Source organism: Monodon monoceros, unplaced genomic scaffold (assembly GCF_005190385.1).
Source record: "Monodon monoceros isolate NGI ecotype Baffin Bay Population unplaced genomic scaffold, NGI_Narwhal_1 Super_Scaffold_6, whole genome shotgun sequence".
Taxonomy (NCBI): domain Eukaryota; kingdom Metazoa; phylum Chordata; class Mammalia; order Artiodactyla; family Monodontidae; genus Monodon; species Monodon monoceros.
The window spans coordinates 53,247,153-53,259,924 of record NW_021703783.1 but is presented as its reverse complement, the minus strand read 5'-3'; the positions used below and the strand labels follow the sequence as shown (position 1 = coordinate 53,259,924).

Here is a 12,772-nt window from a genome sequence, read left to right as displayed (position 1 = left end):
ATGGAAACCTCTGAGGTATTTGTTGGCCTATGAGAATGGTTTAAAGTAGAATGGTTTAAGGTAGAAAGAGTAGCTCCGATATCAACTAGAATTTGACAAGGTTTCTCATTAATTTTAATTTCAGTTTCCCCTCGGTCATTTAAGGAAATTACTGATAATAGTTTACTGGAGAATCCCTTGGAGTCCTGTCAACTCTGGGAACAAGCCATATGGGCCCTCCCTTGGGAGTAGACATGGGGGCACTCGAGTTGAAGAATTTGCATAGGACCTTGGAGGACAATCTTTTTTCCAGTGTCTCAGTTGATTTCAAATGAGACAAAGGTCCTTAGGCCAGCATTTTGGTGGTGGACCCCTAGGAGGGTGTAATACAAGAGGCTGAGAGGTATTATTTTAGGTCTCTGGTCTTGGAGCTGTTATAGCTTTAAGGCCAACAGGTTGGCAGATTTTTGCTTGTGGTCTTACCCTAAGAGCCTTTCAAAATGCTCAGCTGTGGTCATGAACTCAGTCAGGTTGTTGCCTCACCCCGGCCCCCATCCTATTTTCTGCCTTTTTATCAATCCACTAATCCCAGGAGATAACCATTTACAAATAGGGTAGCTAGAGCATGTTGGGTGACCCTACTTATGTGGAACCTAGAATGCCACAGGAAGAGGGCTTCTAATTGGGCCTTAAAATCTGCCAAAGATTCAACTTTCTTTTGTTTGCATGATTGAATAATTGACCAATCAGTGCAGACAGGGGAGACTCTAGGAATGGCTTATAAAAGGTCAGTTGCTATTTTGGGAGCTTTTTCTGGTCAAAGATCTCGAATATTATTCACAGGGCTTTGCTATTTTGCTTCCTGCATCCATTTTTGGTCTTCACCAGGTCCTATGAACACGTGCACAAGTTAATAAAGTTCTGGCATCCCGGGATCATAGACCCCAATAATGACTCTAAATTCTTCAAAAAAAATTGGGGGAGTCCTCCATAGTTTAGGAAATTTCTTAACTGTCAGTCTTTGACAAAGGGGTGAAAGATACCTGAGGAGGTTGTCTGCAACCTCAGGTATTCTTATGTTAAAAAGTAACCGTTTAGGGGGCTTCCCTGGTGGCGCAGTGGTTGAGAATCTGCCTGCCAATGCAGGGGACACGGGTTCGAGCCCTGGTCTGGGAAGATCCCACATGCCGCGGAACAACTAGGCCCGTGAGCCACAACTACTGAGCCTGCGCGTCTGGAGCCTGTGCTCCGCAACAAGAGAGGCCGCCATAGTGAGAGGCCCGTGCACCGTGATGAAGAGTGGCCCCCACTTGCCACAACTAGAGAAAGCCCTCACACAGAAACAAAGACACAACACAGCAAAAATAAATAAATTAATTAATAAACTCCTACCCCCAACATCTTCTTAAAAAAGAAAAAAAGTAACTGTTTAGTGGTCTCTTCAAAGTGGAAAGACACCACACAGAGAATCAGTAAAACATGAGGTAAAGAAGGATAGAGGGGAGCAGTGTCACGTCAGTCCTATTGTCTTTTGCTTTAGGTGCTTCTTGTATTTTTAATTTTTTATTAGCCTTTTATAACGAGTCTTTTAATCAAGCTATTTTGGAATTTGAAGGCTTTTGGAAGTTTCTGCATCCCAATTAAAATAGGTATCCCATTCTGTTTAATTCAGGAAGCTTTACTTTCAAATGCACTTCCTAAATGAATTATTTTGTCTAATTGGAACATTCCGCATAATGGCCATTGTAATTCTAGGTTGTACACCTAGAATTTTATGTACACGGGTTCGTGCCCCGGTCCGGGAAGATCCCACATGCCGCGGAGTGGCTGCGCCTGAGCCATGGCCGCTGAGCCTGCGCATCTGGAGCCTGTGCTCCGCAACGGGAGAGGCCACAACAGTGAGAGGCCCGCGTACCGCAAAAAAAAAAGCGGGGTTCATGGGTACCATGCTTGTGGGGTTTTTTGTCCCCAAATGTCATCAGAAAAGCTCACTTCAAATCCCATTGGTGCCACCAAATCTGTTTTAAAAACTAAACCAAGTAAACTTTAAAGATCTAAATGGCTTTGTTGAATATTCATGAATCAGGCAGCATTCCACCTAGCAAGTAAAGGGGACCTCCAAAGGGCTATGGAAAAGGAAGGATTTTTAAAGGCAGGACAAGGAGGTCATAAACAGAAAAAAGAATTACTTCAGGTTAGGTTATCTTCCCTTTGGGAAAAAAAGAGTCTTAGCAGTTGAGTTAGCTCATCTTCCTTTGGGGGATAGAGAGGGATACCATGAGAAAGTTTACCTTATTGGTGCTGACCAGCAAATTCCTGACAGACCTGGTTAAGACTACATTTCTGGGGGAAGTCAAAGCTTCACTTAGATTAGGTATTAAAGTGTGGGTTAATGTGTGGCCTAGCATAAGTGACTCCATTTTGGGCCTGTGGTTTTCTTTTTAAAATGTGAAAGCAGGGGTAGACAATATGTAAACAAATGAATATAGTGGTATTTTAATAAAACTTCTTTTATGGGCAGCAAAATTTAAATTTTTTATAATTTTCATGTGTCATGAAATATTATTCTTCTTTGGATTTTTTAATCACTTAAAAATATAAAAGCCATTCTGAGCTCAAGGGCTGTACAAAAACAGGAAGTTGGTTGGATTTGACCATTAAGCCACTGTTTGCTGATGGCTGGCTTAGTCACTTTCCCAAGGCCACACAGCTAAAACGGTGGACCCCAGCATTAGATCCAGGTGGTGTGACTCTGTAGTCCGCACATTTAACATGTCTCTCATTTTGTAAAATGTGCTAGTGTTGAAGAATTGAGTCAATAAGACTATAAGGAAACATTGAAGACTTCGAGATAAGCAAAAAAGACTACTGGATAGTTTTTCAGCGGAATGCGGGAGTCTCCAAGAATGTGACTAGGCTATTTTACAACTCTGTATGTTGTAGCAAAGCAATAGCAATGCAAATAATTCTTGACTATAGACATGCAAATAAATTCTATCTGGTGGAGGAGCAGCACTACCCCACTGTAAAAAAGTCAGTTTTGTATACACTTGTAAGTTCATTTCAGTATTCCTGATCCATACATATGTCTATTCTTTGGATTCTCCTTTTGAACTGGTTGTAACATCTGCCTGGTTCCGTCAGTAAATAATGAGTTAAATAAAATCTTTACCATGTATTCATTTGATATCTGAGTGAAAGTCAGGATTTTACCATTTTGAAAATTATCCTCTTAACAGCTTTGAAGGTCTTCAAGAGATGCCCAATGGATTCACCTGACAGAGTTGGTTGAACTTCGCTTACTCTGTTTTTCTAATTTTAATTGTATCTCTACTAATTTTGTGTTCTGATTTGTTTATGGCCAATTAGTGTTTCCCCACTGGTGAGAGCAATGACTGGGAATTTGATTTATGGTCTGACTATTTAGTAATTTCTGTAAAGGGATTATTGGATTATAAATATCTGTAGGCATGTGTTCTTTTTTTATGTTTGTTTATATGTCTATTTGACTATTTTGAGCTAAATCAAAGGTGAGAGAGAAAGAAATTTGAAGAGGCTACACTGCTGGCTTTGGAGACATGGTAAAGGGCTGCAAGCCAAGGAACACAGGTGGCCTCTAGAAGCTGGAAAAGGCAAATAAGTGTATTCTCTCCTAGAGCTTCCAGAATGAATGCAGCCCCTTTATTTTACCCCTTTTCAGACCTCAGACCTTCAGAAGATAGTAAATATGTGTTATTTTAAGTCACTAAGTTTGTGGTAGTTTGTTACAGCAGCAATAGGGAACTAATACAGATTCTTTACCAACATGTCCTCCTTTCACCAGGATATAATAGTGAGGAGAAAGGATACCTGGGAGGAGCTGTTATAACAAAGAATCCATCAGAGGAAACTGAGAGTTCAACATGCAGTAGCTTTTCATTTGCTAAGTTGTGATAATCTCTCATTGATTGAGCTGTTGCCAGGCAAGGAGAAATTTTTCCTTCCTCCTGCTGGGGAGTAAAATAGTACCCTTCTTCCTGTTGGAGTTGCAAGGAATATCTTTTCCTGCTGGGTCTGCAATTGGGGTCAAGTGCTAGAGCGTGAGATCTCCCCTTTCTGGTCTTCCAACTCCATTTTAAATGAAGTTTCTATTCATTAATTTTCACACTGCCATCTGAAGCCTGTCAGTCTCACCTCTCCTCCTGGCTGCCTTTTCCACTTTTTCTGTTTATAAGTAGTGTCCTGACTGGACTGCCCACCAAGTTCCTCTTTCTGGTCCAAGGATTACCAGGATGCTGCACACACCCTGAGAGGAAGGAAGTCCTTCCTGAACCAGCGCTCCAGCTGTGCACATCCCAAAAGATGTCTTCCTCCAACTGTGTCCTTGTGATATTGTGATATAATAAGAAATATATATTTGGTCTTCCTCCCCAGTTTCTGGTACAGAGCTCCTAAAATCCTTGTAATTTCCTAAGTGATAAGAGCTGAAAGGAACATCTTTTGTTATAGTATTTAGTTTTTGTCCCCAGTTTCTGAAATAGCTCTAGAACAATAAAGGTGGAAGGAGTATATTTTGTTATTCATAACAAGCCCCTTCCAACCAGAAAAAAGTTTATGTGAATGAAGTGATTTTTGAAAAGTCCCTAAGGATGGGGGCTTTTTGCCAGGGAAAGCAATCATGTGATTAGAGGGTTGGAACTTTCAGCCCCACCTCCCCAGCTTGAGGGAGGGGAGAGGAGCTGGAGATTGAGTTAATCACTAGTGGCCAATGATTTAGTCAATCGTGCCTACCTAATTGTGCCTCCAAAGGGATTTGGAGAGCATCCAGGTTGGTGAACCCATCCACATGCTGGGAGGGTGGCATGCCTGGAGAAGGCTTGGAAGCTCTCTGCCCCTTCCTACACACCTTGCCTTGTGCAGCTCTTCCATTTGGAGGTTCCTGGGTTGTATCTTTTTAATTTTTTTAATAGTTGATTTACAATGCTTTTTTTACTTTCAGGTATACAGCAAAGTGATTCAGTTCTTTCACAGATTCTTTTCCATTATAGTTTATTACAAGATATTGACTTGTAAAGTTAATGTCAACTTTGCCAACCACCTTGACTTTTATGTCCCACCTCTACATTTTTCTTCACTGTTTACTGAGCACCTACTGTGTGCTGCTTAATGCAGGGGACACAACTAAATTGTCCTCCTTAGTCCTGCTTAGAACATCCAGCTCACAACAGCCCCATTTTTGGGGGGTGGGGCACACCACGCAGCTTGTGGGATCTTAGTTCCCCGACCAGGGATTGAACCCCTGCCCTCGGCAGTGAAAGCACTGAGTCTTAACCACTGGACCACCGGGGAATTCCCTGTGCTATAAAGTAAGATTTTGTTCTTTATGTGAGGTGTATCTTTTAGAATAAAGTAATAAACATGTTTCCCCGAGTTCTGTAAGCTGTTTTAGCAAAGGATTGAACCCGAGGAAAGAGTCATGGACACCTCCAGTTTGTTGCCAAGTAGGACATGAGTTGTGGGTAACCTATGGACCTACTGCTTGGGATCAGCATCTGAACTGGGGACATCTTCTGGGACTGAGCCCTTACCCTGTGGGTTCTCATGCTACCGCCAGGCAGATAGTGTCAGAATTGAATTGAATTATACGGCAACCAGTTGGTGTCTGCAGAGAATTGGAGAATAGCTTGGTGTGGAAAACCCACTGGTTTGATGTCGTAAGTGTTGTGAGTAAAAAGAGAAATGAAGTTTTCTCTTTCATTCCTTCTTCCCTCCCTCAACCCTACAAAATAAGGCAGTCCTTTAGAACTGTCCCTTTAGACTCACAGACAAAACAGGAATATTTCCTTATTATACATTGCTATGGTTTCTGGTCTCCATACAATATGCATGGATTTTGTTTATAGGTGGGGGGAAGCTATTTTTATTTAAAAACAAGGAAGAAAAAGTTATGAGACAGCAATCCCAGTTTTATTAAAAAAAAGAAAAGAAAAAATTGTGTGTGTATAAGAAGACACTGACATTTATGGTAGACATTGCCGGTGATAGGATTACAGCTCATTTTAATGGTTCACTTTCATCATTTTCCAATTTATTACAAAAATAATTTTTTAAAAAGATACATCATACATAGCATCCTCATATTTTGTATTTTTTCATGATTCCTCAACGATCCACCAAACTGTAAGGAAATTATGCGTGAGAAGCATGCAAGTCAGATTGACTTGTCTGGGGACCAGAAGCATATCAAATAATCCTAAAAACACTTATCAGAGCTGCAAAAATAAAGAACTAAGGATCTGGACCCAAAGCCAGGCGATGCAGCTGTGTTCCCAGTACATTAAGTAGCACCTGACACACAGATGGTGCTGAGTAAATGAACAAGAACTCTGCGTAGCCTCTATTATGCCAAAGTTATCCTCTATGACAGTGTGCATGGATTTTCCTCTCTTTTTGGTCCGATTCTGTGGGCCTCTAGAGAAGGAAACCTCTCTCCCTCTTTCCTCTACCAGGTAGGACTTGGCATGTCCGAGGAAGCACAAAATGTTTTTTTCATTCTTGAAAAGATTGTTGGAAACTGTGTACACTTCATGGTCAGTTAGACTTGGCCCCAAATCTCAGCTTCCCCCTTTCAATTGAGGTCTGCTATCTATGGAGCATCTGCATATATCTATGCACACAAACACACTAGGATTACAGAGGAGCTTACCACCTAGCTATGCAGTTCTCAGGGGTACTGTTTTCTCTTCTGTCAAATGAAGCTGGTAATTACCAGGCAGGGCTGCCTGGAGTATTAAATGAGACAGTGCTCAGAAAGCACCTAGATGCTTGGCAAACGTTAGCTGTTGTTGTTATTATTATTATTGTGTTGAATTGGATTTAAAGATAAATGACTGTCCTATAATGTTTTCGGAAATCAACAAATGTCTGAGCTCCTATATGTATATGCCAGGCACTGCACAAGGTAGGAACTTTTAGGATTAGGAAGGTGGGTACTATGCTCCTAGAAATCATTATCCATATCTTTACAAAGGTAATCATGTTTTCCTTGGTGACACCAGTCTGGGGATAAAAATTGTCAAAAGTACAGTCCTAGAGCTGTATTTCTTAGGTTCTGCCCAACCTATCCGATCATAGGGACCCCAAGTCTTCTCAAATTCCATTAAAGTCAGTGTGTCACCTTTGCTGGCCAATGCATCCTCTCATCCTGGCATGTAGTACCACTCTTGCTGGCAAAAGTAGAGCTGATGAAACCAAAACCATGCAACTCAGATTGGGACTTGAACCCACGGTTTTTTAATTGAGATCACACACCTGGTCTCAGGACTTAATGAAGCTCAGGTTCTTGATGTCTTGTTGCAGAAAGAATTCAGTGAGAGACAAAGTGATAGGTAAGAAGTGGATTTATTTAGAGAGAAACATACTCCACAGATAGAGTGTGGGCCATCTCAGAAGGTGAGAGGCCTGAAATATGTCATGGTTAGTTTTTATGGGCTGAGTAATTGCATAGGCTAGTGAGTGGGAGGATTATTCCAACTATTTGGGGGGAAGGGACAGAGATGTCCAGGAATTGGGTCACTGTCCACTTTTTGACCTTTTATGGTTGGCCTTAGAACTGTCATGGCACTGGTGGGTGTGTCATTTATCATATGCTAATGTATTACAGTGAGCATATAATGAGGCTCAAGGTCTACTGGAAGTCAAATCTTCTGCCAGTTTGGACCTAGTTGGTTCTAACCAGTTTTTGTCATGTCCTATGGCTATGTCATTCTTTCAAAGGTTGTGCTGTGCTCCCTTCCCTCCTGTTTCACTGACACCAGCTGAGGTCTCCAATCCTTCTTCCTGGGTCTAGTTGCTTTCTAGACCCTTTCGCTGTACCATCTATCTTTCTGCTGGGATTAGGTCCAGACAAGAGCATGAGAATCCCCACATGAATGTCTCACTGGAGTGAATACAGTGAGGCTTCATCTGTGAGGAGAAACCACAGTAAAGCAGCCATTCTTCTCCAACAGCTTATAGAGTTGCTAACAGAACTGTTTTTGTTTTCATCTCTCCTCTCCTCAGGACTCTTTCAACAGTCCTGATGAGGAGACCATGGTGAACAACACAGTCCCCACTGTAGGGGAGCAGAAATTACCACTGTGAAACATGTCTCTTTGGCATGTTAATTGTTCTAAGCTGTTATTTTCTGAGAAACAGCAAACTTGGGAAGAGCTCTGGAAACCAAGTAGGAGTTGCTCTTTTGTAGGAAACTTTTACATTTGTAAAGAAAATCTTCATCTGTAAGGGTGTCTCCCTCTCTGTGCCTGGAAGAGGATGACAAAATCTCTAGAAACAGTTATCAGTGGAGAAGGCAAAGACTTAAACCTGCATCACAATCACCCTTGTCTTACTGTGCTTTTCCTGGTAATCTCCCATAACTGACTCTCCCTACCATCAACCCCTCTTTTGTCTTTAGCTGAGGATGGTATTTAAGGTAAAAGCTTGGATCATTTTAGCAAGTTACTTGGATTTTCTGTGTTTCTGCCATGTATACATGTTATTAAACTTTGTTTCATTTTCTCCTGTTAATCTGTCTTATGTCAATTTTAGTTCTTAAACCAGAAGAACCTAGAAGGGTAGAGGAATATTTCTTCCTCCCAGACCCTGCTTTCCTCTGGGCTGATAACATGGCTCTCTCTGCCTGACTTCACTTCCCCCAGAGGCCTCCTTTGTTCTTCCTTTGATCCTTTCCTGGACAGAAGTTCCTACCAAACCTCTAGACACACCCCACTCCTGAGTCCTTAGACTCTCAAGATGGAACCCCTGCTGCACAGTAACTGAAATACAGGCAGAGCAAAAACTATGCTATTTTAAAAATCACATCTCGGTAACTAAGCCCTAGACCCTTTAACTGTACCCCAAGCAATGTGATTTCAAGACCCTTTAGTTCTTGGGTCATCCTCTCAGGACACTTTATAATGTGTCAATTGTTTAAAAAATTATTCGTACCTTTGTTAAAATGTTAAGGAAGACTTTATTCAAGACTATTGCAGGGCTTCCCTGGTGGCGCAGTGGTTGAGTCCGCCTGCCAATGCAGGGACACAGGTTTGATCCCCGGTCCGGGAAGATCCCACATGCCGCAGAGCAACTAAGCCCGTGCGCCACAGCTACTGAGCCTGTGCTCTAGACCCCGTGAGCCACAACTACTGAGCCTGCATCTCACAACTACTGAAGCCTGCGTGCCTAGATCCTGTGCTCTGCAACAAGAGAAGCCACCACGACGAGAAGCCCCCAAACCACATTGAAAAGTAGCCCCTGCTCGCCGCAACTAGAGAAAGCCCATGTGCAGCAACGAAGACCAAATGCAGACAAAAATTAAAAAAAAAAAAAAAAAAAAGGCTATTGCAGTCAAAGTACTGTAATAGGGGAGAAAGATTCAGCTCATCTCCAAATACAACCAAGATAGTTGGGGATTTATAGCCAGTGAGCTGAGTGAGGAGTCAGTGGATGGAAAATTACTAGGAGGCAACATCAAGGGTAGAAGGAGTCTAAGTAAACTGACTTAGCAGGATTCTTGCTACAACTGCGCTAGGTAGGCTGAAGATAAGACATGGGCCAAGGTCAAGACCTAGCTGAAAATAGGTCTTAGAGGAGCCTAAGTTTGGTCAAGGAGAGAATCTTTGTTACAATATTGCCTGTTTTAAAATGTGGGTGCTGCAGGAATTCCCTGGTGGTCCCATGGTTAGGGCCTGGGTTCGATCCCTTGTCAGGGAACTAAGATCCCACAAGCTGCACAGTGGCCAAAAATAAATAAAATAAAATAAAATAAAATGTGAGTGCTGAAACTGAAAAATGTAACACAGACATGATCTGATCAGTGCATGGTCTAGAAGGGTTCTGTACTTTCTTGATATGAATGCTAAATTTCTGTAATGTCTAAGGTTGATGTGAGATTGTTGGGTAGCCACAGAATCCCATTATATGGTTGGCTCATAATTAAGATTGCAGGCAACTAAAACATCAGGTGTTTTTACTCACAAGAATTCTCTCTTTTCAATCTTTCCATCATCGTACTACTAATGCTGAAAACTTGGCCTCTGTGCATCAGTACTGAATCAAATCTCAGAGAGTTTTGGGTGAAGTAGAAAAGAATAGCTTTATTGCTTTGGCAGGCAAAGGGGGACACAGCGGGCTCATACCCTGAAAAACTGTTTGTCCCAACCTGGGAGGATTTGATGAGTTTGATAGCAATGGTTCAAGGGCAGAGGAGTTGCTGTTTAAAAAATCAGGGTGTGTGCAGGGCCTGCACTCTTTTAATCTGGTCTCAGGTGGTCTCCTGATAAGCTTCTCTAGGTTATCAAACTGTGATCTTCTCTGGAATGAAGAATGCTAACATCTTCCATTTGTTGGGGGTTTTAGTTCTGTAAAGAGCTCAAAGATATTGTTATGTGTATCCCTTCAAGGGGAACCAGGACCTTGCCCCAAGGCTGCACTTGTTTGTTTCAAGGCTGCACTTATTGTTTCTTGGCTGCTCCTCCCTTGTCTCTGCATCCCCTCCCTTCCCTGATTAGCAACTGTTCAAATCTGCCCTTTGGAACTCAGGGAAGGTCATGGAGGCTAGAGTCTATTCCCTAGAAACAAGAAACAGGGAACACGAAAGATTTCTGTGCCCAGGAGCCCCAGGGTCCTGCTAGGTTTCACTACCCAAATAATCTTGCTCAAATATAGACCTGAGTGTTTTCCAGCTCCAGCTCTGGAGGGTACAGAATCAAGATCTTGATGCCCAAGAAGAACCAGATTGCCTCTTATTGACTCATTTTTAAGGAGGGACTGATGGTGGCCAAGAATGATATCCACATGCCTAAACACCCTGTCGGGGAGGAAGACATTTTCCTCTATCCTTCTAGGTTCTCTTGACTGGTCTAGGGATTAAACTGACATGAGACAAATTAACAGGAGAAAATCAAAGTTTAGTAACATGTATACATGGGAGAAACCCAGGAAAACTGAGTAACTCACCAAAATGGCCAAAGCCCTCATCTTGAATACCACTATCAGCTAAAGACAAAAGAGGATGTTGAGGGTGGGGAGAGTCAGTGATGGAAGGTTATCAGGGAAAGTAAGTAAAAAAGGGTGAGTGTGATGCAGATTTAAGTCATTGCCTTCTCCATTGATAAGTGTTTCCAGGGATCATGGTCATCCTCCTCTTCCAGCAAGGAGGGAGACACCCTTGTAAGGTCAGATCTTAACAAACGGCACCACGAAACAGAGGAAAGCTTCAAGTGAGCTTTATTAGGGAGCGCTCCCGGGCGAGGTTCATTGGTCCGAGAGAAAGGGGCCAGAGAAGTCGCACCTGGGCGAGGGTTGGGCAAGATTTTATAAGGGAAGAAGGGAAAGGGGTGTGGTGAATCTGGGAGGGTGCAGGGTATTCCTTATTTGGTGGTCTTTTCGGGTATCCTGGGGGACCGTTAGTCCCGCCCCTCGAAAGGCGGGAAGGCTGGGCTGGGTTCAAAGTCCCCAGGTCAGTTCCTGGAACTGGGTGGTCCGGAATGTCTCCAGGGCAGTTTCTGGAACTGGGTGGTCCGGAGAATTTCGGTCTGATGCAACCTGTGAATCTGATTGTGTTCCCCTGCCTCGGGCCAGTTGGCCTTACAACCCTTACAAATGGAGATGTCCCTTACAAAAGGGCAACTCCTACTAGGTTTTCAGAGCCCTTCCCATGTCTGCTGTTTCTCAGAAAATAACCACCTCAAAATAATTAACATGCCAAAGAGACATATTTTGGGGTGGCAAATTCTACTCCCCTATAGCCTGGAGCTGGCAGATAAGAATGTGCCCAATCTTCACATTATGAAGGCCATTCACTCTCTCAAATGACAAGGCTATGTGAAAGAACAGTTTGCCTGAAGACGTTTCTATTGCTACCTTACCAAGGAGGGTGTCCAGTATCTCTGTGATAACTTCCACCTGCCCCCTGAGCCACAGCTGTTTTGAGACTGGCAAGTCAAGGCCCAAGGGTCTGGAGAGAGAGTGACCTACAAGACTCACCTGAGGGGATGCCTACAGAGACACCTACAGAGAAGTTCTGTACCCCCTGGTGTGGACAAGAAAATCAAGGCTGGGGCCGGGTCAGCAACCAGATTCCAGTTTAGAGGTGAATTTGGTTGTGGATATGGTCAGCTACCTCAATAAAGTTGGAGGAGATTGTTTTATGTTAAATAAATCTATAGCCAGAAAAATGTGTGTGTGTGTGTGTGTGTGTGTGTGTGTGTGTATTTATATATATATAACAAGCAGAAACCTGTGGGACCCTTCTGGGTACAAAAGCCCCTGTGTCCCATTTCTTCTTTGTAGAAAAAGGCTTTGGTCCCCTAAGACTTCCTTGAGTTCCAAAGAGCAGACTCAACCAGTTACTAATTAGGGAAGTGAGGAAATGTAGAAACAAAGGAAAAGCAGTCACAAGCAAGTTCAGCAGTAAAACAGTTTTAGTTCCTCCTCAAGGGATATACATAACAATCTGATGCATATCTTCGGGTTGTTATGCAGAAAGTAAGACCCCCCACCCAGGTAGAGAATGGTGACTACATGCTGACCCCAGACTGGTTGGAACAAGAAGGTTGATGATTAAGATTCCTGAAATACCACCATGTTACCTCACAAGCAACCAATCAGAAGAAAGTCTGTGAGCTACAACCCTTGCCCTAAATATTGCCTTTAGAAACCCTTCCCTGAAAGCCACCTGGAAGTTTTGGTCTTTTGAGCATGAACTGCCCATTCTCCTTGTTTGGCACCCTGCAGTAAACACTGTACTTTCCTTCACCACAACCTGGTGTTA

The 12,772-nt window shown here is 42.8% G+C and overlaps 1 pseudogene; it reads left to right on the top strand.

Annotated features, from left to right (window-relative positions):
* LOC114886175 overlaps window positions 1-12,129 on the top strand; it is a 122,350-nt pseudogene extending 110,221 nt beyond the window's left edge.
* The last annotated feature ends 643 nt before the right edge of the window (window positions 12,130-12,772 follow it).